Here is a 26,599-nt window from a genome sequence, read left to right as displayed (position 1 = left end):
GGACTACTTATGGTCACGTAAGTGAATAAAGGAGTTGTGCATTTCCATGACCAGGGAGGTAATTTACAAGCAGCCTTTATATTACAAGAAACACCCCTCCCTTTGCACCCCCAAACAATCCCTTTCTGGAAGCTAGAAGGGTATAATAAACAGAGTATGGATTTGAATTTAGGTGGACCTAACTATGAACTTGGGTGAGTTTCTCAACATTTCTAAGGCTCTTTTTCATTATCTCTAAAATGTGAATAATAGATCGGTATTTCTTAAGAAAGCTTGATATGAGCAGAGTGGAACACGGTAGGGACTTGGCATTTTATCTATATGTGTATTAAATATTCTTACTTCCACTGAGGATTTGGAGTAGAGTTGCTGAGGAATCTCAGTGAATGCTCCTCTCACCTCCTCCAGTATTATCTGAAATTAAAACAAATAAGGCTTTGAATCAGAGTTTTATTTGGGAGTCACGAATTTTACAGAGGGACACAAAATCTCTATCATAAGCAGTAATGGCTGAATAAATATTCTACAGACTGACAAAAATAATAAATATTTGGTGGTGTTACAAGCTGCATAAAAACATCTGAGTATATGAAGTATTAGTAGGAAATGATCTTCAATATTAATGTATTGATTTTACATAAGAAAACAAATTCATTTTGGCATTATCTCATAAACTGATAATAGCAAGATCAGGACTAAGACTTACTTTGCTTAGAATCTTTCTCCAGTAAACCTGACTTCTGTCATTTCTCAAACCACTTTCTATGTGTTCCCAGAGTCAAGATTTCATAGCTGATTTCAGAGTCCTGCTTGAGCATCAGTTGTATTTAAGAAAATATAATTTGCATGATCAAGAAATCTATCTTATATATGGAAAGCATGGATGTTTATGGGATAACAGCAGCACTTTGGATTACTTAAGAATCAGAAGGCCTATTTCTCAAGATAAATGTATCTTCAGAAAATAAAACAAATCATGTTGAAGACTTTGGTAACATTAGCTGTGCCAAACTTTTGCCCTTGTGTTCTTTTAAAAGCAAAGATCTGCCTTCTGGAAGGTTCTGAAATACAACTGTCAGTGTTTAGAGGATACTAAAACATATTTAGTATCTGAGCTTCTACTGACTCTATGCCCTTTCCTCCAGGGAAATTGTAGGCAGTTGATAAAGTATTCCCGGGACGCAGGACACCACTGTTCTCCTTCTAGATCTTTGACTGGCTGAATAATCTTAAACACGCTGCTTAATTTCTCTGCATGCATGTTTTCTTACCTGTAGATCTAAATAATTCCACTTTCCTCACAAAATGCTGAGTAGTCTAACAAAATAATGTCAGTAAAGCCTATTTAGTTCTTTAGAGAAAAGTTGTAGATAAATACAAGGTGTTCTTTAATGCTGTGGATTCATCTCTCATAAAAGGAATGATTATTAGGTACCTAAAATTAAGTCACATTTTAATGATGTGGCATAACCAACAAGCTGCCTTGTGCTTATTACCCCCCCCCCACTTATCCACAAATTTAAAACATAAAATATTTATCCTTCCATTCCAAAGGCAACACATGCTCTTCCATAGATACATAAGAAAATTATATTCAGTTAAACACACCATAATCACTCATAGATGACTTCTTACATTGCAATACAATCTGGGAAGATACTTGTCCAAGTTTTCCTTTTAAAGAGTGAACGTAAAATAATCAACAACAGTCCCATTTATTACAGCAATTTTAATGTATGTCACTGTGATTCATTTTTTCCATAGCTCAAAAGACCTGAGTGATTATCATAAATAAGCATTTTCTTTCTGGGAGGTCTATGATTTTGAATCATCCTTGAGAAGCTCTTTCAAAATATGTTTGCAGGAGATGGGAATGCTCTCACTTCTAAAGTTGTTAGACAGACCATAATAGGCATGTATTTGCATTCCCAAACTACCTTATCCAAGCTATACGAAACTTCAAACCCTTGGAGGCCTCCTAGCACCTGGGATGTCTTCAGTTGAGGGAAGAGTTCTTTGAGGATTCTGGTCCTCAGGGCTATGAGGGAAGCGATGAACAGCTGGCAGGAACAAATGGGCACAGCTGGACATCAGAAGAAGGAAAAGAACTAAAACAAACCTGAGGTTTGTGTTCTGTAATGAGAGGAGGGGCTCATGACGTGGACAAAATGTTGACTATGGTTAACCCACAGGACTGGGGCAAGGTCATAATCTTAGTAATTGCTCAATATATTTTTTTTCTTTCAGTTTTAGAAGTGAGTCATGCAAAACAGACAAACAAACAAACAACAACAACAGGGAATTTGGACAAGAGCATGGGACAGCCTTTTCCTTTTAGCATCCAGAAGGGTCACACAGCAAGTCAACTGGTAAGTAACAGTCATCCAGGACAGTTCAGTCTGTCCTTTCCCAGAATTTGCACAGCTCTTGATAAGGACAAGTCATCATGAACAGTAAGAAAGTTTCACTCTGCGATGTTTGCTGGTGGGGATATGCACTGCTATTCCCAATTCTCAAATGTTACTTTAACAAATATTAAAAACCTATTATACTTCAAAAATTCCACCTCAAGTTATTTGTGTAAGGTTGGAAATAATATAAAATGGCTTTTTGTAATTATTGACTTTTTTAAAATTGAAAATAAACTCTATCCATATGTTAATGGGATAGTTTAAGCTTTAACTGAAGAAGATGTAGGTTGGCTTCTTTTTCTTATTTTCTGGATATAGAACCTCACAGATTGATCTTTAATTTTCTTATCTTTTTCATTTTATTCTATGTTCCCTGACCCCCTACATTCTCTCTCTTTAAAATATGTTTTCTGGGAGATTTCTTCAGCTTTTTCTTCCAGGCTTTCTGTTGAGAATTTGGTCATATTTTTGACTTCCAAGAGTTTTTGGTTGTTCTGTGATAGTTTTTTTTTTTTTTTTAATAGAAACATGCTCTTGTTTCATAAATGGAAAAGCTTCTCTTATCTCTTAACATATTGTTTTAAAAGTTTTCTTCTGTTCCCTGAATCATCCTAGTTTACCCTCTGTTGCATTTCTTGCAGTATTTGTTTTTGTCTCTGTTTTTCTTGTCAGAGGCTTTCTTGGGCAAGGGGGTATGTTTAGTACACAGAATTTAACAAGATCCTTCCAGTTTTCCATAAGACATCCTACTCTGCCTCAGCTTTGCTTGGGGGAAGAGTTCAGAGACCATCTCTAAGACGTCAACAACTTCTTCTCAGAACTTCTTCTAACCGCTGTCCTTTCAACTGGGATAAAATAGGGGTTGTTACTCCACCTCTTGTACCTCAAGGCAGAAGTATATAAACTCCCCAGCTGAGATGGACTCAAGCCACACTGCACTCTGCTGGTGGCTTGACCTTACTTTTCTCTGTCTAGATTGAATCTGTGGCTTACCTCCTTGACAAAGTAAAGATGGAGCCCTCAATGATTATTGGAGGTTAGGTGATTGCTGATACATTTTTCCCTGCCGGAGTTGGTCATCTAAAGATGAGATACATACTCATCAGTCTCCACTGAGACCTGAATCTCTGGAAGCAGCTTAGGACTCCCACTGTGACCCAACCTTTCCTGAAGTTCATGAAAGACACCCCCTGTCATTTGTCATGTTCTGTGGGAAATAGTGTCACCTTCATATATTACCTAGTCCCAATTCATTGTTTTAACACCTGTGGTTTTCAGTTTAAAAAAAAAATTCAAAATCCTCTATCTTCAACATAATATAAATAATAGTTATGGAAAACCAATTCCAAGTTTGTATCACATCATGTTTAAGCTGTATTGACCCCTGTGTGTTCACTTGTATATGCGCTAGCTAAAACAATCCAGAACAATGTACTTATCTATATATATGGATAGATTTATATTTCTAATAGACAGTAATGAAATATGTATTTACAATATTGGTAATCCAAACCTCAAATTTGGAGTAGTTGAGAAAGAAATACTTTGATAACTAAAGTATCTAGTATAATTATCTTTAACCTTTTTTTTTTTGATGCTTGTCACACTATATGTACTAAAAAATCCTAGAAAAAACATCTTTCATTGGAATGAAAGAAGACCCTTATAAATATATGTGAGTCAATAGGTGCCCTTACTATACCTTGCCCCAAATATTGTGACAAATTCCTAGTGGGAAAACTCACACTTTCCCTACTAACATTCCTGCTATTGAGAATCACTGATTGAATATTTAATTCCTCTTCCCTTACACTTAGTATAAACGTTCTCTCATTCATTTTTAGTCTTATGAGGTTGGATTTTATCATCTTGTTATTCAACAATGTGCCATCACTTCACCTCATAGGGATTAACAAAGATTTTATACACAGGATAATTTCAAGCTTGGAGTTAAAAGGGATACATTTAACAGATGTGTAGAAACTATTCACCATTGCACCAGAAGTTATAGTTCCCAAGAATTTCTCAAAAATTTATCTCTTCTGTTAAGAATATCCAGTGTATCTTATAGTAAAATTGAGTAGCTTACTATTTCTTAATAGCAACACAGGAGAGGAAAAAGCTTATTTTAGATTATTAAGAAAATAATTTCCCTTTAAAAAGGGGCCAGGGACTTTTAAAACGATTGTGTCCAAATTGGATCATTTATCTGCAAATAGAGCGAAACACAAGACTAATACTGCAAGCCTTTTTCTTTTACTCTTAGCTCTACAGAAGACTGGCAGACTTGAGAGCATCTCTGCACAGACTCTAGAATTTGAAGGAAAAGAAACAAGGGGGAGGTGACAGGCTGGTGGGCAGGGAGAACCACGGTGAGTAGGAACATAGACTCTTGAGGCTTCAGTGAGAGTTTCAAACTCCACGTGCCCGGCAAAAGTCAGCAGTGAATAGATGATAAATTGAGATAGAACTCGCCTAAAGAGGGGCGCCTGGGTAGCTCAGTGAGTTAAAGCCTCTGCCTTCAGCTTGGGTAATGATCCCAGAGTCCTGGGATCGAGCCCCACATCAGGCTCTCTTCTGGGCAGGGAGCCTGCTTCCTCCTCTCTCTCTCTCTGCCTGCCTCTCTGCCTACTTGTGATCTCTATCTGTCAAATAAAATAAATAAAATCTTATAAAAAAGAAAAAAAAAAAAAAGAACCCGCCTAAAGGAAAGCAGCCTGCTTGGATCTGAATAAGCAGGAAATTCTTCAGTTTGTTTAGCAGAACCTAGAAAAAGATAACCCAAGACACTGGCTAAAAATCTTTCCTTTGTAGTACATGTTTTTTTTTTTTTTTTTTTTTTTTTCTCTCCTTGTTTTTGGTTTGTTTATTTTTAAGAATCACAAAAATCGACCTAGCTGCTTGCATGTTGCATACCGTTAAGAAGTCATTTTGCATTCCTCTATAAATCCTAAAGTTGAAATTGTTGACAGCATTTCCTATAATCAATATGGCAAAATCAGATTATTACCAAAATTAAAGTTAAAAAAAAAATTGTCACTTATAGTTTTCTAAAGTTAACGTTAAAAAAAATATATAAAACCCTGCCCTTAAAAAATCTTCACTAAGGGGTATCTGGATGGCTAAGTCAGTTGAACATCCAACTCTTGATCTCAGTTCATGTCTTGATCTCAGGGTCATGAGTTCCAGCCCCATGTTAGGTTTCATGTTGTGTGTGGAGCCTAGTTTAAAAAAAAAAAAAAAAAGATAAACTAAACTCAAATAAAATTTTTTAAAAATCTTCATGAACACTAAAAAAACTCATGGTCCTCCAAAATGGTGCACAATTAATATTTAATAGATTTCTCCAGAAATCAAATTCTTAGAACCTTTATGCATTATTTCAAACATAAAAATAAATGTTTTACATCTTTAGTTACCAGTTTCCCATTTTTTATTCCATTTAAAAATATTTGGTTTTGACCACAGTTTTCTTCCCTAAACATTTCTCTACCTTTGTCCTTCTTTGAGCCAAATTTAGAGCAAATACTATTTCTTAGCTCTGTGTGATTGGTGCTATTTTTAAAAATCTGTATATCTCTGAGTCAACTTGTGATATCTTAAAAACAAGCAAGTGAATTAAAAAAACCATAAGAAGGGAGTTGGTTGGGAGGAAAGAGCAAAAAGATACAGTTGTTCACACTGTTGACTTTTCCTATGCTTTGCTAAAATGTCTAATCCTAGAACCTATGTGATGTGATGTGGCCCTGCTCTTTGAACCAGCCATTAGGAGGTGCTCATGTTTTGAACAAACTTTTGAAAACTTTAAGGCTGCTTATTGTCTAGTTTTTATGTTTTGTAGAATTTATCTTTAATTTTAGAAATTTCATTTCGCTTGAACTTCCTGCTTGTAAACATTGTCAGGCAGACAGCTCTGGAAACCGAAGTCATCCAATTAGGCCAAGAAACAAATGTTTCTATGGCATCTATCACCACAGAACACCAAGTGGCCCTTAGACAAACACATCAGGATAAAAGAAAAACATGTATTTGAGAAGGAACAACTTCCCAGCTACTCTGCCTTCAGACAGATCAAGTTGATGATAATTGGTGTAGAGCAGTGGTCTTCAGGAAGTTTTCCCAAGGGCGGTATCTAATTTCGTACAATAGAAGGGTATGTTTGTATACTGAATATGCCTCCAGGGTATAGTCTACTTTCATAAAGCCGTTTCACAGCTATTTGTTATGGACACTGATGTGGGAAACAAAGGCAGGAAAAACATTATTAAACTTCCTTACTACCTACAGCCCACTGACAAGTCCTTGAAATAGGCAGAGTGACATTCCTCTAGGGACTCAATGGCCTTGATGTTGACACTTTGCTAAGGGCAAAAGGCAATCCTAGCCACCCACCCACCCCCATTCTGTAAGTCTACTTTAACATATAAAAATTCCTTTATAAATGTCCTTATACATGTTGGACAATCACCCACCCTCAAGCATATGGCCCACCAGATATATGTCTGAAGGGTCTCATGACTAAGGTCTTATTAGATGGTGGCAAATGACCTTTTCCCAACAACAGCTAGCCCCCTGAAGGTCCTGGAAACCTTGCTTCTAAAATTCCTTAGAGCCTTTTGCTACCCCAAACGCTCTCCCCAATTGAAAGTATATAATGGGCCACTCCTCATAACCCCAGTGTAGCTCTTTCTGCCCAAGAGTCCTGTCCCTGTGCTTTTTAAATAAAACCACCTTTTTGCACCAAAGATGTCTCAAGAATTCTTTCTTGGCTGTCAGCTTCAAACCCTAACATCTTCCTACCCTGGACACTATTCAGACTGTTAACTATCTACTCAATTTCCACCATCATTGCTTTTTATTTGCTCTGTCAAATCCACACTGACTGGCTCCTTGACAAGTGTTTAGCAAAGATACGAACATGTATGGAACAAAGAAGACCAAAGGGCAAGCCAGACCACCAGGAATCCTTGGAAGGTTTTCTTTGCCTCTGAGACATGGTTTAGAGGAGAGAGAAAAGGATTTCAGCTGGTTATTTGTAATAGAAGTTATTGTTAATAGTTGTCTGTACGAGTATAAAAGCTTTCGAATAGTGTGCATGAATTACTCAAATGATTTAACCATGGCTTCAATAATCTCACATCAGTTATCAAGTTCAGTGTGACAATCAAACATTTATACTGAAACATTTTTAAAAATTTCTATATTAAGGAAAACCAATACACAAAATTTAAAAATTGTACAACTGATAAAATGGAGAGCCAGTTAAACAATTTTGTTACCTGTAATTAATTCCAGATGAATAGGAACACTCATTTTACTTTCTTATCTTTGGCAGCCAACTCTAGAGTCGTATGGTGGTGGTGGTGTTTTTTAAACCTACACTGCATAGTATAGATCGCGACACCTACTGGCAAAATAAAATTTTGCACCCTAGTTCCATAAGACACTGAAGGCCCTTGCTCCTAAGATATGTATTTCAAAGATATTTCAAAGCTATGCTTATATTATGAGTCAATAATAAACTCTCCTTGGGGCGCCTGGGTGGAATAGTGGGTTAAAGCCTCTGCCTTCAGCTTGGGTCATGATCCCAGGGTCCTGGGATCGAGCCCCACATCGGGCTCTCTGCTCAGTGGAGAGCCTGCTTCCTCCTCTCTCTCTGCCTGCCTCTCTGCCTACTTGTGATCTCTCTCTCTGTCAAATAAATAAATAAAATATTTAAAAATAATAATAATAAACTCTCCTTGAAAAAAATGTATCTTGGAGTATGACTCTTGGTTTGGATAGGCAACATTATGCCGGCCTATAAACACTGCCCAAAACTTGGTGGCTCTGATTAAGAAAGGTTTAATTGGCACACACTACATGTCTGTTGCAAATTATTAGTGATAAAAAGTGAGAAAGGGAGATTGAAAGTCACTTCCATTTCCAGCACCACAGTTACCTACCAGCCTAATGTCCCCAGGAGACTCACAGACTGATTTGGGATATCTTTTTTTGTCCACTGAGCAGAGTCTTTCTGTATTTGCATCAGTTCTGTGTTACTTTAATTATCACAGCTTTATCATATGCTTTCTGTATGGAAAGATTTATCTCTTCTTCTAATCATTCTTTTAAAAAATTATTTTTTATTCTTACCTGATTATTCTTCTGGGAGAAGTTTAGTATGTTTTTTGTTAAATTACCACAAATCACATTTGATCTTTGTTTGGACAGCATTAAACTATCAATTAATTTGTTAATAATTGTAAAATATTTAGTTTTCCATATATCGTTTATATCTCTCAAAAATAGTTGTAATATTATTCATATGTTAAACATGTTTTATTAAAATTGATCCTTGGGATGTTATATTTTAGTTACAGTAATAAATGAAATTCCTTTACACAATTTTATTTCCACATTTGTTATTACTTACATATAGATCTGCTGTTGTTTTTGTAATTCCTTTTATGATAAATAATTCTATACATTTTTCATATGATATAATTTTGCAGTTTCTTTAAACAAATCACTGTTCTGTATGTCTTGTATTGATAGCTCTTACCTTTGTGTCATGTCTTCCAGAACTGAACAAATAGTATCCTAAAAAGGACATCATTATTGTTTGTGTCCATATTTAATGACAGTCTTCCATGGGTTTAACCATGAACTATATCACAGTGACTACTCTTTTTTTTTTTTTTTTTTTTTTGGATTTTATTTATTTATTTGACAGACCGAGACCACAAGTAGGAAGCGGGGGAGGGGGGGAGCAGGCTCCCTGCTGAGCAGAGAGCCAGATGCTGGGCTCCCTCCCAGGACCTTGAGATCATGACCTGAGCCAAAGGCAGAGGCTTTAACCTACTGAGCCACCCAGGCACCCCATCACAGTGACTACTTTTTAATATTGATGACATATTCTATGCCATTAATGTTTTCAAAAATTGTGACTATTGAATATTTTCAATGTTTTACTCAAAAATTATGGTTGTTTTTCTTAATTAACATAGTGCTTCAATGTATTATAATAATAAAATATGCAACATTGATTCTTTTTACATTCCTGAAATAAGACCTACCTGATGAATTTTTTATGCAACATCAAATTCTAGATTTTATTTGTGATTTTTAAAAGTCATATTTATTTGGACATATGTTGATATCATTGCCAGAATATGGTATTTTGTTTATTTCTAAAATACTGTTATATTGTGTTTATTACATAATTTTATTTAATATTTGCTAATTATGTTATTAGACATTTGCTGTTATTCTATTTTTCCAATATTTTTCTTTTTAATTAATTTTATTACCTAGTTTTTTCCTTTTTAAAATTGATCTTATTTTCTTTTTCTAAAATTTAGTTTATTTGCATTCTTCACAACACCTAGAAAATATTAACACATATGAATTCACTTTTGTTTGCCACTTTTGTTTTAATATTTTTATTACTCTTTATCTCTTCCTAGGTTCAATAGTTTTTTAGAGAAGTATGTTTTCATTTCAAAGAGGTTGAACCTTGTTTTCAGTAACAGAAGAATTTGTATTTTTCATTCTGTTGTCACTTAATATGGTGCATGATTTTGATTTCTTTGAATTACTGATGTGCTTTTGGTTTGGTATCAATTTTAATACATGCTTCTTGCATATTTTATATGAAAGAAAGTTACTAATAATGTCAAGAACTGTGAAAGGTTGAGAATTTGCCCCACTTGATGGCTAACAAGTGAGCTTCCATGGTTGTGAATGTTGGGAGAAGACATGCAATTCCTGGGTCAGAAAGAAAGGATTTTATCACTTACAGCAGTAGTGGTAATGAGAGTATCATCATTTTTATGTTAGCTTGCCATGCTGTGACTTCCATAGGACAAGGTAAAGAGGACAGGTGACCCTTACACACAACAGGTTACAGAAGAATCCTGAGTTTAGGGAACCTGATCATTTTATAAATGGCAGTAAGCATGCCTCTCCTTTGTTCTGGAGAAACACTGTCTCCATCTCCAAGACTCTAAGCAAACCAACTCTTTGCTCCGGAGGGAGACATTATCTCTCTCTTCCAAGGTTATTTTCTATAAATTGCATCCTTTTGTTTTGTTTTGTTTTAAGACTCTATGTGAGAGAGAGAGAAAGAATGAGAAAGAAAGAAAGCATGAGTGGTGGAGGGGAAGAGGGAGAAGGAGAAGTAGAAGCATTTTCCTTGCTGAGCAGGGAATCCAACCCAGAACTTGATCCCAGGACCCCAGGACCATGACATGAGCCAAAAGCAGATGCCCAACCGACTGAATCACCAAGGTATCCCTTTATAAAAGCATCCCTGGAAAGATAGCATGAAATATCTTGCAGAAATGCAAGAAACTCATAGGCAATAATCTCCCAACAGGGGTAGAGGATAAAAATATATTATTTTTTACCTTGTCCACTTGCTTATAGTTGTTTTCATCAGCTCAATATAGACAGTGATATAAACCAGAGAGATATTTGTTATGTCTACCTACTTATTTATCTAGAATGTTGTGATGTTTAACAAGATAAAGTTGTGTATTTAAAATAGTATTTTTTATACTTGTAATAATTTTTAAAAATATATTTTAAGCTATTCTGCTATAGGTACTCAGTATTTTTTGTTCTTTTACTGTTATAATAATCTCTTTTAGTCCCATTTGTGTGAGTTGCCACCTCTGCTGTAATTGTTTGTATATTTATTTAGATCTCCCTTTTAAAAGTATAAACTCACTGGATTATTTTTTATTCAATCTGATCCATTTTTCCTTTTTAATAGGGCAGTTTAAACTATATTCATTATTTTTTTGGTCTTAGATAATTTTGTCATCTGGTTTTTGTTTGCCTACTATTTGGCTTCTGTTCTACAAGCTGTTTTGCTTAGTTTTATCTTCTCAGTGGTTTTAGAAAGCAGACTTCCTATGTTTAATTTGGTTAATGGTTATTTCATCATTATTAAGATATATCCATAACTGCTTTTAATGAATCAAAATAGTAACAAAGAGGCTCTTGTTTATTATTTAGGCTTCTTTTATCTATTTCTTTCTCTGTTCCATACTTCATATAGTTACTTAAACTTAGTAATTACCATATCTATACATGTCCTCTTTTACATTAGAGTTTTTAATCTCTTGCATTTTTATTATCCTAATAATGTCAGTTGTTTTGAATTTTCAGTATTAGCTTTATTCTCCACAGTCTTATTTTGCAATAGTTGCTGGAACATTATGGTCCTATGTTGAAGGTCAAGAGAAATATTCAATTCTCCAGTTTCTTTGTGCTACGGAACCAAGGTGAGAGTGAATCGGAATTCCAGTGGGTCTGGGAAGTCCGCTCAAGGGAATGAAGTTGACCCTTCTGCAAGTCCTAGGCAGAATGATAAAGGGTTAAGTGTTGCTGGGGAGGCTGAAATTCATAAAGTGCTTCTAAGAGCGGTAGGAATGGCTCCTTTCCCCTTCTCCAAAGCTTCTATGGGGAGTGGTGTCTGCTTCTACTCTTTCTTCCCTTCTTTTCTCCATTCTCTAACTTCCTACATTTCCAGTATCATTTCACCTATTCTTGGCCTCAAACTTCACAATCTAATATATATACTTTTAAAAATAATCTAAGGGCATGAGAGCACTTGTCTTAGTCTGCTCCCATTGCCCTAACAAAACACCATAGACTGGGTGGCAATAGAACAGAAATTTATCTCCTCACAGTTGTAGGGCCTGGAAGAGATCAGGATGCCAGCATGACTGGTCCAGTGTGGTCTTCTTGCTGTGTGCTCACATGTCCTTTCCTCAGTGTGTGTGCTTGACGAGAGACAGACAGACAGAGACAGAAAAAGAGAGAAATCTTTGTTTTATAAGGCCAAAATCCCATTGTATGTGGATCCTACTCTTAATTATCTCCTGTAAGTCCTATCTCCAAATACAATCATATTGGGAACTAAAGATTCAATGTTTGAGACCTTCATTTATACTATAATCTAGGCCCAAAAGCCCTTCCCACTTTTTTTTTTTTTTTTTTTAAGATTTATTTGAGAGAGAGAGAAAGAGAGAGTGGGCACATGAGTTGGGGGAAGGGACAAAACGAGAGGGAAAGAATCCTTGAGCAGACTCCCCGCTGACTGGGGAGACTGACACAGGGTTTTCTGATCTAGGACCTTGAGACTAAGCCACCCAGGTGCCCCTCTCCTGCTTTTCATTAAGTGACCAAGTTGTCTTCATCTTTTAAGACTAGTTCAAGGTCACTCACTCCAGGAAGTTATGACTGAAACCTTTGTGGAGCTACAAACTTCAGTGTTGTATGGTCCCTCCATGGAGGGATAGCTCTCCCTTGTCTGTCAGTGTTGGATAAACTCCTGTTCACCATAAACTCTTCAGGGCCAGGGTTAGTTTCTTATTTACTATAAGACTTTACTGACTTGGACAGTGCCTGGCTCAGAGTAAGCCTTAATCACGGCTGGATAAATTTACAGCACAGATCCTGAGCCACCTATATTCAGTGAGGCATCTGGAAATCTTAGGAAAGAGAGATGAAGAAGAGGGGAGGATGAGGAGGGAGGGAGTGGACCCAGTAGGGGCAGGGACCTGAGCCCTAGGTGACTGAACTCTGACCTAGTTGCTTGACCACCAGGACTTCTCAGGCCACTAGCAGAGAGCCACAAGTTTGCATCAGGTGATGAAAATTTAATCCCTTTCCAGAAATAAACATTTTGTGAATTAGTAAAAACTTGCCGCAAAGGGTGCTAGTCTGCAGTCTGGCATCTGGGAAATTCTGCTGCATAGCTAAGTTGCCCAGAGGACATACATTTCATAAAGTGGTAGAAATCAGTATAGCAAAACTGTCAAGGGTCTTTAGGGAATAATATGAATCTCCCCATGCAGTCTTTTTTCATAAAAATCTCTTTGCAGTAAAGAAGGCCTCATGATGATAAGCCTGTCCTTTATAGAGTAAACAGGGACTGATGATCCTTACATTTAGCTAGAAAATAATAATTTTTTAACTCTAGTACGATCAAAAAGATTTGATGTGCCTTTTAAGAAGATAAAGATGGAAAAATTATCACCAGATTAGTTATACTATGTATATGCTATACATATGCATCATAGGAAAGGAGAAAGTTTGGGGGTCAAATCTTTTAGCCAGGCTTCTCTCTTTTGGAAACACTCTACCCAAACTGCATTCTTTCCTGATCTAAAAATAATACGAGACTTTTGATCAACAGATTTTTTACACTATGCCAAACATTTGGGGTGAAAGGAAATGTTCTTACATTCACTTAACAAAACTGCTCTTTTAGTTGGTTCGCATGGATTTATTTTTGAAGCCTGAATTGCTTGCTAATTTCCCAATTAGAAGCTCACAGAATTGCCACATTAGCATCCCCTTCTATTCCTTCTCTGCGTGCTCTCCTGGAAGCTGGTTTCTGCGGCAACCTGCCTGGGAACCCTGCCCCATAACTCCCCAGGTGTGACTCAGGCCAACCCTCACCATGTATCTGCAGTCTTGTTAGGTCACCGTTGGGTTGTTGGTGTGTCAGAAATGGCAAGCAACAGCAACATGAGCCTTTACTACTCCCTCAGCACACTCTTCCCATTCTACTCCCCTACTCAATTGTTATATCCCAAGCAGCATGGGGTGAAGAAAAGCAGAGTTCTTTCTCAACAGCAAAGTATGAAGAAGACTTAGCTCGGCAAGGCTCAGTGTCTTTTCAATTTCAGTGAAGATGGAAAGACTAAAATCATTTTAATATAAAATACCATAATCTCTTTAAAGTATACTTTAGTGCTTTTATATTTCAGTTTTACTGCCATAAATATCTCATCTTGATTTATTTTTGTAAAGCCGATTACCTAAAGAAAATAACTAAGAAAAGAGAAATATATTTGGCTACATTATAGAGAAACTTTTTAAAAATTGACTTATTAGTCTATGATTTGGTAAGTAGACCTGCGTATGGAGTGTAATTTATAATTTACATCACTAAAATAATTTTTCTATAGCTGGAGAATCTACTGAATGTGTTGACTGCTATTTTTTAATTTAAGTAAATCCTTCAGTTTTAGTAGTTTTTTTCTTGAAGCTGAAATACTAAATAAATGTAAAGACCTTTGGGTCAGAAGGCTGCTTTCGGTTCAGTTAACAATTTAAGCTAGACAATGAAATAGATTTTGCTGACACAAGAAGAGTTGTAACTGTGATTTTGATTTTGCAAATAAAAAAGGACCAACTTCTCCAAAAATTCTTGTCGCAATATTAGTTCCATGAGGCTATTTTCTTATAATACAGCCGAGAAATAATTTTAGTAGTTTCCTTAATAAAGGATGAAAGAAAGACTCAGGTGCAAGTAAGAATTATTTTCTGAAGTGTTATAGTAATGATAAAAGTCTAGAGCATTTAGAAATATTTCAAACTATGAATGGATGCCCTGGAAAAATAGCCTTCATTGGCAACTGAGTTAATTATAGTAGTCCTATTTTTCAAAGCCCTATTATTTGGCTGTAAAAATCACTGTAGGTTAAAAATGGACTTACACGAGCTTTTCTACGGGTATACTATTTTACATACTTTTAAAAAATGGCCTCCTTTTCAAAATCCACAGAATACAGATAGTCTAAAAAATATGTATTTTCAAAATGGCATGCTGTGACAGAAAATCTGCATTGTTTATACTTATTCTAGACACCGTAATATATTTATTTCAGATTTTTAAAGCCATTTTATGACAATCAGCGTGGCCCTCGTAGGAAAGCCTCAGGTCCACACAACTGAATGTGCATTTCATAAATTATATTTATGAGAGAGTGCTAGCTAATCCATGTCTTTGGTTGCTCCTGCAGCTCTCTGGGAGACCAGAATGTGGCTATCATGGAGTCATTCGATTTTAACAGAGATCCTTTCTCTATAACTAATTCAACGCATGGCTATATGGGTAATTTTGAACAAGTGGATCTTTCTCCAACCTGAAAGCCTGCCAGGAGGGAGAGTGAGTGAGAAAAAGAGGGTTTCAAAGGAGTCACAGAGAGCCACAAAGTAATCATGAAGCACTACTGTATTGGCCCAATCCCCTTACAGAAGTGCATTGAGAGGTGGTGATATAGAACAGAAGAGGACACATTATTACAATGAAATACTCTATAATACTTGGGACAACAGTTGGAAATAATTTTTGTCATCAAACAGAGTGCACTGAATTGTAGAAAGTTTCACTCTCTCTGTGGAGAGAAATTTTTAAAGAGCTGTGATAGCCTTCCTGTTACTATAACAGAATTTCACATAGCAGCAAAGTCTGAAATACAGAAACTAGAAATGTAAAATAGAAACTGCCATTGTAACCTTTATGTTTCACATTTAATGAAAAAAATCCTTTAGCCAAAGATGACATTATACATGTATATAAATTATGATTACTCTAAATTTAGATATAACCATTTATGGAATCCAAAGTGTTGGAATACATTACTAAAGAGGGCTCAGTCTTCCAGCCCTGTGAAGCCCTAACAAATACATTTTGGATTCTATCAGAGCACCAGTCCTATAGCAAATGGAGGAAAACATGATTTTGCAAATGTGATTAGAAATAGTGTAATAGTGCCAATAAAATGAATAATCCCAATGAATTAAAACAATATCATTGAATAGTTAATGCTGCCACTGTTGCTGAATTTCAGCATGAAATGGGATCAATTGATCAATGATCAATTCCCATTCAGAATGAATGGGGATATGATAAGGACCGATTCTTCACAATAAAGCAGAAACCCTATTGTAACAGGGACCAATGGACCATCGGAGTGACTTGTTTCTGAGTCTGGAGTTTTGGTCTGATGTTGCTTACATATTCCTTGCCAAGGGTAAGAACTGATGCCAGATCCTGGAGTCGGACAGAGCCTACAAATGGGGGTTATGTTTTTAATATGAATCTCTTTATGATGTAAATTAGGCTGAATATAATGGGAGTTGGTGATATGTTAGAAATAAGGTCTAATGCGAGAGTCAAGACCAGGTCAGGCATGGTTCAGAATTCATTCATTCATTTTCAAGCACTGTACGTAGCCATAGAAATATGAATTTTAGAATAAGGGCTTGTCTATAAATTCTGCTAAAAGCGGCCTATTGAAAGAACCCAAAGAGGAAGATGATATGTTAAAAGGAGTGTTTTATGTGAATTAGTTTAATGGAAGGATTTTAGTAGGAGGTGATTAGAATCAGATAGTACGCTTAGAAAATTATCCGTGTTTCTAATTCAGGGGTAATGTGATAATATCTTAAAATTTTAATTAATGTATTTGCTCTTCTACACATCCTTATACATCATCTTCCTCTAGTCAATCAGAGGTATTATTCATTAATTGTCTAAAAGAATTAGGGTTATTAAGACAAAGATGTAAAGGACCAGTCAAGGCTAAGGTTTTGAAATTTTTTATGGTACAGTAAAATTGCAAGTTAAGGTTTTCAATGACTAGAGAGGACATTATTAGAGGATACAAAAATAAGGTTTGTGTCCTGGATACTAGGTGTCTCAGTCGGTTAAGCATCTGGCTTTGGCTCAGGTCATGATCCCAGGGTCCTGGGGTTGATCCCTGCATCATGCTCCCTGCTCAGTGGGGAGCCTGTTTCTCTCCCTCTCCCTTTACAGCAACCCATGCTTATGTGCTCTCTCTCTCTTAAAAAATAAATAAATAAATAAATAAAAATAAAAAATAAGGTTTGTGTAAACAGCAGGGGTCTTATAAAAAATGGTAAGTTTACAAGTCGATGTGTCTAACCAGGATATATTTTTCCTTTCCATAGGAAGCACAGACAAAACAAAACAAAACAAAACAAAACAAGACTTCCTGACTGTGGAGGAGAAGGAAAGGAAAAGTAAAGAAGAGAACAGACAATAAATTAAGGTTCAGGAGCCTGAGAATCTGGGCTTCCATCCTGTTGTCTCCTAACATCAATCTCTGATGGGTTAAAATGATCAAAACTCCACTTCTTCTTGGGGGATTCCAGGGAAGAGATGCCTAGCAGATTCTAGGTATATTCCTCTTTTGGACCTTGACTCTTCAGAGAAACTCCATCTTGAGCATGGAACACAAGCTGTAAAGTAGAAATGACTAGAAAACAGCACGCAAGACTGCTGCAAGCTCTGAGCTCAGAGCTGGCACTCTGGTCAGGCTAAGGAGAGAACAGAATGAGCACAGAGGTGGTCATGAACAGAGGAGGCCATTTCAGTCACCCATGCAATGAGCTAGGTGCCACAAAACCAAAGATTGGCAATGATCGTACCTCTCATCAGAAATCAAGGTAGGTGGGTGCTGATAACTTTGGACCAATGGTTCTCAGAATCACCTGGAGCCCTTGTTAGAACACAGATTCTTGAGCCCCTCATCCAGAGTTTCTGATTTAGTAAGTCTGTGTGGAACCAGGCCCAAATACTGACATTTCAAACAAGTTCTCGGGTGGCACTGATGTTTTTGGTGGAGGACCTCGCTTTGAATAGTGTTATTCTAAATCAATCTCTTCCCTCTAAACCTAAGATGGTATATCGTCCTTCCCCAACACATACCTTCAGATTATCGATGGCCCCTGGAAAGACTTGAAAGAGAAGGAGAAGGGGACACATTGTGATACTCTGAGAAATTACTGAAAAGAGTTTATAACTGGAAGTATTAAGTAATCACTGATTTGAGGGAGTAAGCCTCAATTTCCACATAAAATTCACCACTATCAGCAGAAATTGGGGCTAAATTCAGTTCAGTTGTGGAGGAATAAAGAAATTTACTAGCTGTACACCTAAGTTTTGTTCCTATGAAAACTTGAGCCCAGTCTGTTAGCATTTAGTACAACTTGGTACTGAGATATAAATACAAATTTAGGACTCCTGGAAAGGAAACATTCAGAAAGGATGCTTTGGTCTTTTGTTACAATGAACCTTTGTTACACACCATTTCGCTTTTTCACTTGCATTACACTTACATTATAAGACGTTTCCATAGGCCTAGTAGCACCATTCTGCTCCTCATACCCTGGGCCTCCTCAGAGAACAGAGAAAATAGGAGCTATGTCTGAGTGGACAGCCCTTCTGAGAGCTATGAGGAGACAGAACATCTGTGTGCCTGGGAACACTGCTCCCACAGACATAGTTCTCCATCTGGGTCCCCCGCACGAACAGACTTAGTGTCCCATTCATGACTTGCTCCGGGTCCTCACACACCCATGGCAAATAACAACGTTCAGTCTCCTGTGGAGTGGGATCCTCTCCTCTCAAGGGTCCAGCCTAAAATGGAAGAGCCTGTCAGATGGCATTTATACTTTGGCAGCTGGTAGGGCTTCTCTCTTCAGTTGCACACTGGTCTAACCTGAAATTGGACTGTGCACCTTTGTTTTTGCAGTTTCCTTTGCAGACAAAAGCTAGGTCAGTAATTTATAACTCTCACCAAGCTGAATGCACATTTATGAGGTTTAACAGAAATGAATCTATTACATGCTGCCTGATATCCCCGTGTCCTTCAGCCTCTGGACACGGGGATACTCTCATATACAATGATGTGAGCCTCCATCCCAAGTAACTGATGGAGAATCAATGTAACTCTTGCCCAGTATTTCTAAGGATTCTTCAAAGCATACAGGGTACATATGCTTAAATGCATGATGCTGTCTACACCACCTACTCTGTACTCTGACTCTTGTTTGTTTGTTTGTTTTAATCTATAGTTGCTTTATCTGTATACCTAGCAATCTTCACTCCTCATACTTAATCCCAGGCATAGGCAAAACATCATGTAGACATTTCTAAAATCTCCTTTAATCCATCCATTTATTTTATTTATTTTTTAAACTGAGTAGCTACTATGTCACAGGTGATGTTCTAGTCCTTGGATACAGCACTAAGAAAACCCAGATAGGTGTACTGTTGTACATTTCTATGTGATATGGAGATTTTTCCCAAATGTGGGAAGCTAATGAATGACAGTGGGAACAGGGAGCAGTAACAACTAACTCCTGCACACCAATATCAGAGATCACAATTTCCGATCCACAGGGACTCCCTTCACGGAATCCAGTTTTCCTTTGGGGACAGCCTTGTGCCTTCCTTGTGTTGGACTCATGCTCTCACTCTCTACAGATGTCTCTGTCTCTGTCTGTCATCTCTTTTCTTCAAGTTCAGGGGCTTCTCTAAAACTCTTCTGTCTTGTGCTACCAAAAGAAAAAGGAAACATTGATTTTTAGAAGTCAGAACAAATCATTTAGCTTACTATGTCTCATTTTAGTATCCTTTCATAACCAAAAGTCCCAGGACCATATTTGCTCAAACAAACAAACAAACAAACAAACTAAAAAACAAGTCTTTTGGACAGGATTCATAAGAAGTTAAATGAAGTTTACATAGACCATTTGTCCATCCCAGAAAACGCAATCCACCACTATCAAGGTAGTAGATTGACAAAATGTCTAAAATGATCAAGTCTTGGGGATTCAATTATGACAGAAGGGATGATGGGTGAACTATTCCTGAGATGAAGTGAAGATAAACTGCTGTCCTACTAAGAAAAACCAAATCTCTTTGCTATCCTTTTTTCCTTAATAGTAACTGATAAAGCATTTGCCTGGTCAATAGCTAGATAGCAGATCTCAGTGATGTGTTCATTTATTCCAAAAAAGAGATCACAAAAAACAGCTGCAATTGATGTTACTCCCTGAATATGTTTATAATAATACACTATCTTTCTCTAGGGCCATCTAGTGAAGCCCTGGTCAAATAGACCAGTTACATGTAGATGTGACAGGAATCCTATGCCTGCCTACTTCTAGACTTGGTTGGGTGGCATGAATCTGTGCCATCCTTCAATTTACTTTATAGTTTGGAAGGGAAGAGATAGTTTCAGGGACTGATAATAATCCTGTAAGTCAAAGAACTAATGTGGATCTTCTGGCATTGGCAATTGCCTGCTATGCTTTCAAAAAATGAAGAAATTATCTCATTTTATATGACATATAGTTACTATGCTTGGTAACAATGGACCCCTTCAAGGAATTTCTAGGAGGGTTCAGGGTTTATGATTTTGATACAGACACAGGCTACTCTTCATCCCCAAGGGTTCTGCAAATGGAAATTGGGTGAGAGTCCCCAGGTCTTTATTGTGCCCCAAATCTGAAAATGATACCTAAAATCTTTTAAATTATAAAAATCAAGTAGGTAGCAGGGAGTAGTTCTGGTTCAGTCCAGTGAACACTATGATCTATTTGCCTCCACCAATGATTTCTAGAGCTTAAGTCATTCTGATTACTGTTTTAACCTGTTGCCCACTTGGGGAATCATGCACACTTGTGTCTGGTCTTCTAGCTAAGAACAAGCACTTGTCCTCTGTCATTTTTCAGGATCCTCTTATCCTCCACTGAATTTAGGAAGATTATTTCAGTTAAGTTACTTCTTACAATCATGTTTGGCCTTACACGGTGTTTCTTTGTGCTTTGGCAAAGGAATGTCCTTGGAGTCCATCCAGGTAACATGATGATGAGATGAGTGACAGGTCACACTAGATAAATCAGCACGAGCATTTCTAGTTCTATCTTTCTTTGTGTACCTTTATCTATATCATACCCTGGAAACTCTTGCACTTCAATTTCATTTAGCCTTGGCCATCATGAAGCCCAAATTTCAGTCTACTGACCAAGTAATCTGGTGAACCACAATTGTGCACTCAAATATCAAACATCTTTAATTCACTATTTCTAGGAAAGTACAATCATGTGGATAAATTAGCTTATTCTAACAACTTGTTTCTGTCTGTCTGTACTAGGACCCTCAGAATCCATTCATAACATTCTTTCCCAGATTTCTATCCATATAAACCAGAAAATCTTCCAGTTCTTCTGATGGATATGCTATCTTCTCTGAAGTCACACTCTGTACCCATTTGTCTGTGATTTGAGTGTAGTTATAGGTCTGGAAGCTGTGCAAGCTTATGAGGCATATCTTGTGGTGGATCAGCATCTCCAAGCAAGGTAATTGTCTCAAGTATAACCCTTATGGTTTCTTCAGCCGGGAGAGACTCCTTCTACTTTCAAGAAGGTTCAGTGGAATTTGAAGGTTCAAACCTGTCAGAATCCATCTCAAATCCCCTTTCCCAGTAAGTGTCCTAACTCTCATATATGATACCAAGCAAGGCTGTAAATTCAATTTGCTTTATAATTCTGAAATATGCATCTTAAGACTTTGAGTTCAGTTTTCAAATACTTTTACCATATAGTTGACTACAAGAATAGGAGAAATTTTTGGAAGCTCTTTTTTGTTTTCTGAATATGCCATAGCCTGAGCTTTTAAATTTCTCTTTGTAAAGAGAAGTAGTGCATCAGAAGTTGTTAGGCTACCCCACAGTCCCTGTGGTCATCATTTATAACCCATTGTTTTATTATAGCAGCTTCTTTGTATCCCAATTCCTTGTCTTTAAGAGCCACCTCATTTTAGACAACTATAGTGAGAAGTTAATGATTATGTTAAAATCTTTGAATGTTATGGACCATGACATTGAGGTTATTTTATCTTCAAACTCAACTAGGCACAAGCTATTCCACATCCTCTTCATCTTCCGAGTCTATTTTTTTTTAAGACACTTTCAGGATCAAATATTTTCTCAGAAACTTCTACCTGGACAAGAGCAACTTCTTGAACTATTTTAGACAAAGAAGGATGTAGTACGGGGCATTAAAAGCTTTCTTAATTGCTAGAATGCCTGGAGAAGCAAATATCATGGAAGATCTCTGTTAACTCTCAGCTTCACCTCTACCTTAAAGAGAGGCAGGGAATTTGAAAAGGCATGAAAGATTACTAGAAATTATACAAGTTTTCTATAATGCCAAAGGTGGTGTTTCTCTAGAAAACACCTGGAGGTCACTGAAAAAACTCAAATCCATAAGAGACCATGTTTCTGCCCACCCTGATGTAGGAGCAATTATATGAATTCTGCTTTCTCTCCTGCACCTTTCAAGTCTTGCATGAATGCCTCCCATTGGCAAAATATAACCTGGAATCCAAATAGTAAGAGATTCTGAGAAATGCAATGGTCAGGCTTTAAGTCACTGAGAATGGGGGAATGGTCTGGGGAAACCATGCTGGGTTGCATAAAGAGTAGAGACAGCATAATCAGCCTTTCTAACATAGTCTATGAATCTAATTTTTTAGATGACTTTGTATAAGAAGGAACAAAGGAAGATATTTATGTATTTCCATCTTTACCTATATGCCACACAGTCGAAGTTTATTTAAATGTTCATGGTTCAACTAACACAGGACAAGAGGCATCAGTGACTACATGCATCCATTCTAGGTTGATTTTTGCTTATGTTATTTTGTGATTAGAAAGGAAAATGGAAAGAATCACATCTTGGTTGATTACAGTGACATAAAAAAAATTAATGTATAGCAGACAATAACAAAAAGCAAGAGCAATGAAATACAACTAAAATCTTTGCAAAGTTTAGTTATAGCCTTTAAAAATGAAAAACCACATAGAATAAATAAGGAATTAAATATTTGAATGAAAACAGACTAAGACTTTAGCATCCAAATCAAAACATTTCTGTTGTTTATAATCAGTGAAATAGAGTATATGTTGGCTGACTATAGCATGAAAGTGAATCAGTCAAAGTCTTCCATGGCTCCATAGTCCCTTCTTCCATCCTTAGGAGACATAAAAGTGAAATATTGTATTAGTAACAAAATTAAATCACTTAATGAGAGTTCTCACAATTACCAGCATTTGTAATATGGATGGTTGTTTTGATAGTTTATAACCTTCAAGTCTGTATGACATCATCTAACATACTGCCTGGAACAAGTAAACACCAAATAAATATTTGCTGAATTAATAAAAAAGAATGTGGATGGTACATTTTAAAGATTATACCAAAAAATGGTAAATAGGCTTACTAATTTTTGTTTTTTTAAGATTTTTATTTATTTGACAGAGAGAAAGAGCACAAGTAGGTGGAGCAGCAGGCAAAGGAAGAGAGGGAGAAGCAGGGTCCCCGCTGAGCAGGGAACCCAATGTGGGGCTTGATCCCAGGACCCTGGGATCATGACCTAATCCAAAGGCAGAAGTTTAATGGACTGAGCCACTCAGATGCCCCTAGGCATACTAATGTTCTTAAGCACTAAGCTAGAAATCAAGAAAGAGGTGGTTAGTTTTAGCTGCCATGCATGAGTCAATTCATTGTGTGAACTTGAGAAAAATCATTTCAAATCTGTTGAAATCCTTATTTATTTTCATAATAATGAGCTCTCCTCCCTACTTCACAGAAATACCTTGAAATAATTGCTTTGAGTTCTTTGGAGGAACCATGAACCATAGTGTTACAATGTATACTGATAACAATACTACACTTTTGTAGCAGTAAACAAGCATGTGTGACTTTATATATCAGTGAGGTTTCCCTGTAAACTAAATCCGATTATATGAATATAAGGAAAAATTATTATTACAACAGATTTCAAAATCTTTGGTATTAAATATAGAACATTGTTCATGTATTCAATAAAATTTCTCTTTCTACAAAGTCTGTTTAAAGCCCTGTTTTGTCTTTCACTTTTTTTTTTTTTTTAAGATTTTATTTATTTACCCAACAGAGAAAGAGATCACAAGTAGGCAGAGAGGCAATTAGAGAGAGGGGGAAGCAGGCTCCCCGGTGAGCAGGAAGCCTGGTGTGGGGTTCGGTCCCGGGACCCTGAGACAATGACCCGAGCCGAGGACAGAGACTCAACCCACTGAGCCACCCAGGTGCTTCTGTCTTTTCATTTCTATCACTCTTGTATCTTGCTCAGATCTGAATTCCATCATCCGCTGTTAGGATATTGTTGGTACTCTAAAGTGGGCCGCTGTTGACCTATCAGCTAACGGGCAACCTTTTGCTCCCAAGGGTCTTTCCTTCTATTACTTCTCTATCTCTTGGTAGTGCTGAGGTATTCTTAACAGAGAGATTTTCCTCCTTCCCAAGGATTTTATCAATAAATATATTTTAAAATCCTCAATAATGTTTAAAAATTGTTAAATAACTTTATATTAACTTCAGTCATTCCTTTAAACTACATTTCAAAGAGAAAAGTTTTAACCTCCCCAGTCCTCTGACTGAAAATTTGGTTATTTCCATGACTTTTATAATCATTCTTAGGAAAAAGAAAAAAATAATCCAAAGTCCTCTTAATTACCAAAATCTGAAATTAGAATATTGTATTTCACATAAAATTCAAAACTCCCAAACTCAAAATTTTCCCAAGTTCCCAGCTAGGACCTGTTACAAAAGGAAAGCTATTGGGGGAGAAGGACATGGCCAGTATTTTCTCTCTTTGCAAGATCCTCCTCCGCTAGCTTGGTAACTTGGATTTCTGATCCATCTGGGGTTCAATCAAGGGGTTGCTAGAAATGCACACTTCACTCTGTCTCTTCTGACTCACCACTGCTCTTTCTGCCATTGGTAGGGATCTGGCTCAGCCTCGGTCAGGTACTGTTCATCGTTTAGATGGTCCTTCTTTGCTAAGACTGAGTATGACCTATCTCTAGCACTTGTCTCTGTGAGTGAACTACTTTTTGCCCAAGGGAAATACATACCCTTTGCCCAATGTAGCAGCAAACTGTCCTTTCCCATTGAGGAAGACGTTTGGGTACAGGCAATAGTTAGTGAACAATTGTGTTTCTCAATTAAAGAGAACATACACCAAGATTTCCCAGTTTTTTTTTTTTTTAATTCCTCTTTGTTTGTTTAACAGTTTATAGTTTGGTGTATTTCCTTATCAGCAATCTTTCTGAAGCCCTTTTACTAAGATTGAGATGCAGAGCTGATGTTCACCGCTCCCCCCCCCCCCCCCCGCCACCTTGTTCTGGGGAGAAATGGCTCACAGCACTTGAACAACTCTCTACTTTGATGCCCTCTCTGTGATTGAGTTCGAGTTATATTAAAAGTTCTAAATATTTTTTTATATGTTTACTGGAAATGTGTATCTTCATCTGGCAACTCAGTTTAGACTTTTATATTTGCTAATTTTGGCACCACAGTTAGATTTCAATTTAGCATTCTGTTATAGTTCTGTGCCGTAGCATGGAGGGATACCATTCTCTCTATTCCCTTGAGGACTACGGGAAGTTTTGGATGCTTGAAGGAGAGGCTGTTTATGTATCCATGTATGCTTCTGTCCAAGAAAAATAAAGGCAGGTAACTCTCCTCATTGGTCTTTTTGGGATCAGTGACTCTATCTGGGACAGTCAGAAGATTCTTACACTTTCCAGTCTACTCTGGTGACTGAGGTTGGAAGGAAAGAAGGAAGCCCATGTTCGCTGGTTTGGAATTCCAATGCTGGCAACCGTAACAGCCATCTCAGTGATCCCAAAAGGAAGGGAGAAGTCTACGTGTTTCTCTTTTCTCTTCGTGGTTACATTCTTTCTTATTTAGAAAGCTGATTAAGCTTAGATATCCTTGAAACACAGAGAGGAACTAAAAGCACAAAGTCCCAGGTGTTCTATTTATCCTCAGTAGTTTGGCTGAAAAAGAATTAAGCTAACCATTCTGAGTTATTTTCTGGGGTGTTCGCATTTTGGCACAAAGGTTTTCATTGATAGGGGAGAGCAGTGTAAGAAGGAGGTGGGGAGCCTGACTTCCAAATTGACCATCTGGCTGTTTGAAGAGAATATTATCTAGATCCGCTTGGATATGAAGGGACTTTGCGTCATCCTAACAACTTTATGTGGTAACTTAAAGCGGACTGTTTGCTTAGGTGGCAGAAGCTAGAAGGATGCAAATAGGTAGCTCAGTGTGTTCAAATTTTTAGTGGGTTGATAAATTAGAGGCTGTACTGCTTTCGGGGTACAACATGTGCTGGGCCAATAATTCTTACTTTTTGTCTTAGAAATAGAAAACATGCCTACTGACTTTATCCAGGTTCTGGATGAACAGATAAACCCATCTCTCTGCCTCAGTTAGGATGCTTTAAGTTGTAATTAATTGGCTTAAATACTAAAAGGGCTTTGTATCATGCAACTAAAATGTTCAGGGCATCTGGTTAGCTCAGTAGCTTGAGCGTCTGCTTTGGGCTTCTGGGATAAGACCTGCCTCAGGCTCCCTGCTCAGCAGAGAGTCAGTCTGCTTTTCCCTCTCCCTCTGCGCTTCCCTCCACCTGCTGTTCTCTCTCGCTCGCTCACTCTCTCTCAAATAAATAAATAATCTTTTAAAAAATTAAAAAAATA

General features: G+C 37.1%; 1 long non-coding RNA gene across 1 annotated transcript in view; it reads left to right on the top strand.

Annotated features, from left to right (window-relative positions):
* The window catches only part of LOC309848366, a 34,973-nt gene extending 11,069 nt beyond the window's left edge, over window positions 1–23,904 (top strand). Inside the window, exons 4-5 of the long non-coding RNA XR_014303000.1 lie at window positions 2,248–2,369; window positions 17,172–23,904. This is a non-coding gene — a long non-coding RNA (uncharacterized lncRNA). The remainder of the gene's footprint in view (window positions 1–2,247; window positions 2,370–17,171) is intronic.
* Window positions 23,905–26,599: the final 2,695 nt, after the last annotated feature.

Source organism: Mustela nivalis (assembly GCF_964662115.1).
Source record: "Mustela nivalis genome assembly, chromosome: 14".
Taxonomy (NCBI): domain Eukaryota; kingdom Metazoa; phylum Chordata; class Mammalia; order Carnivora; family Mustelidae; genus Mustela; species Mustela nivalis.
This window is presented reverse-complemented; position numbering and strand designations above follow the sequence as displayed.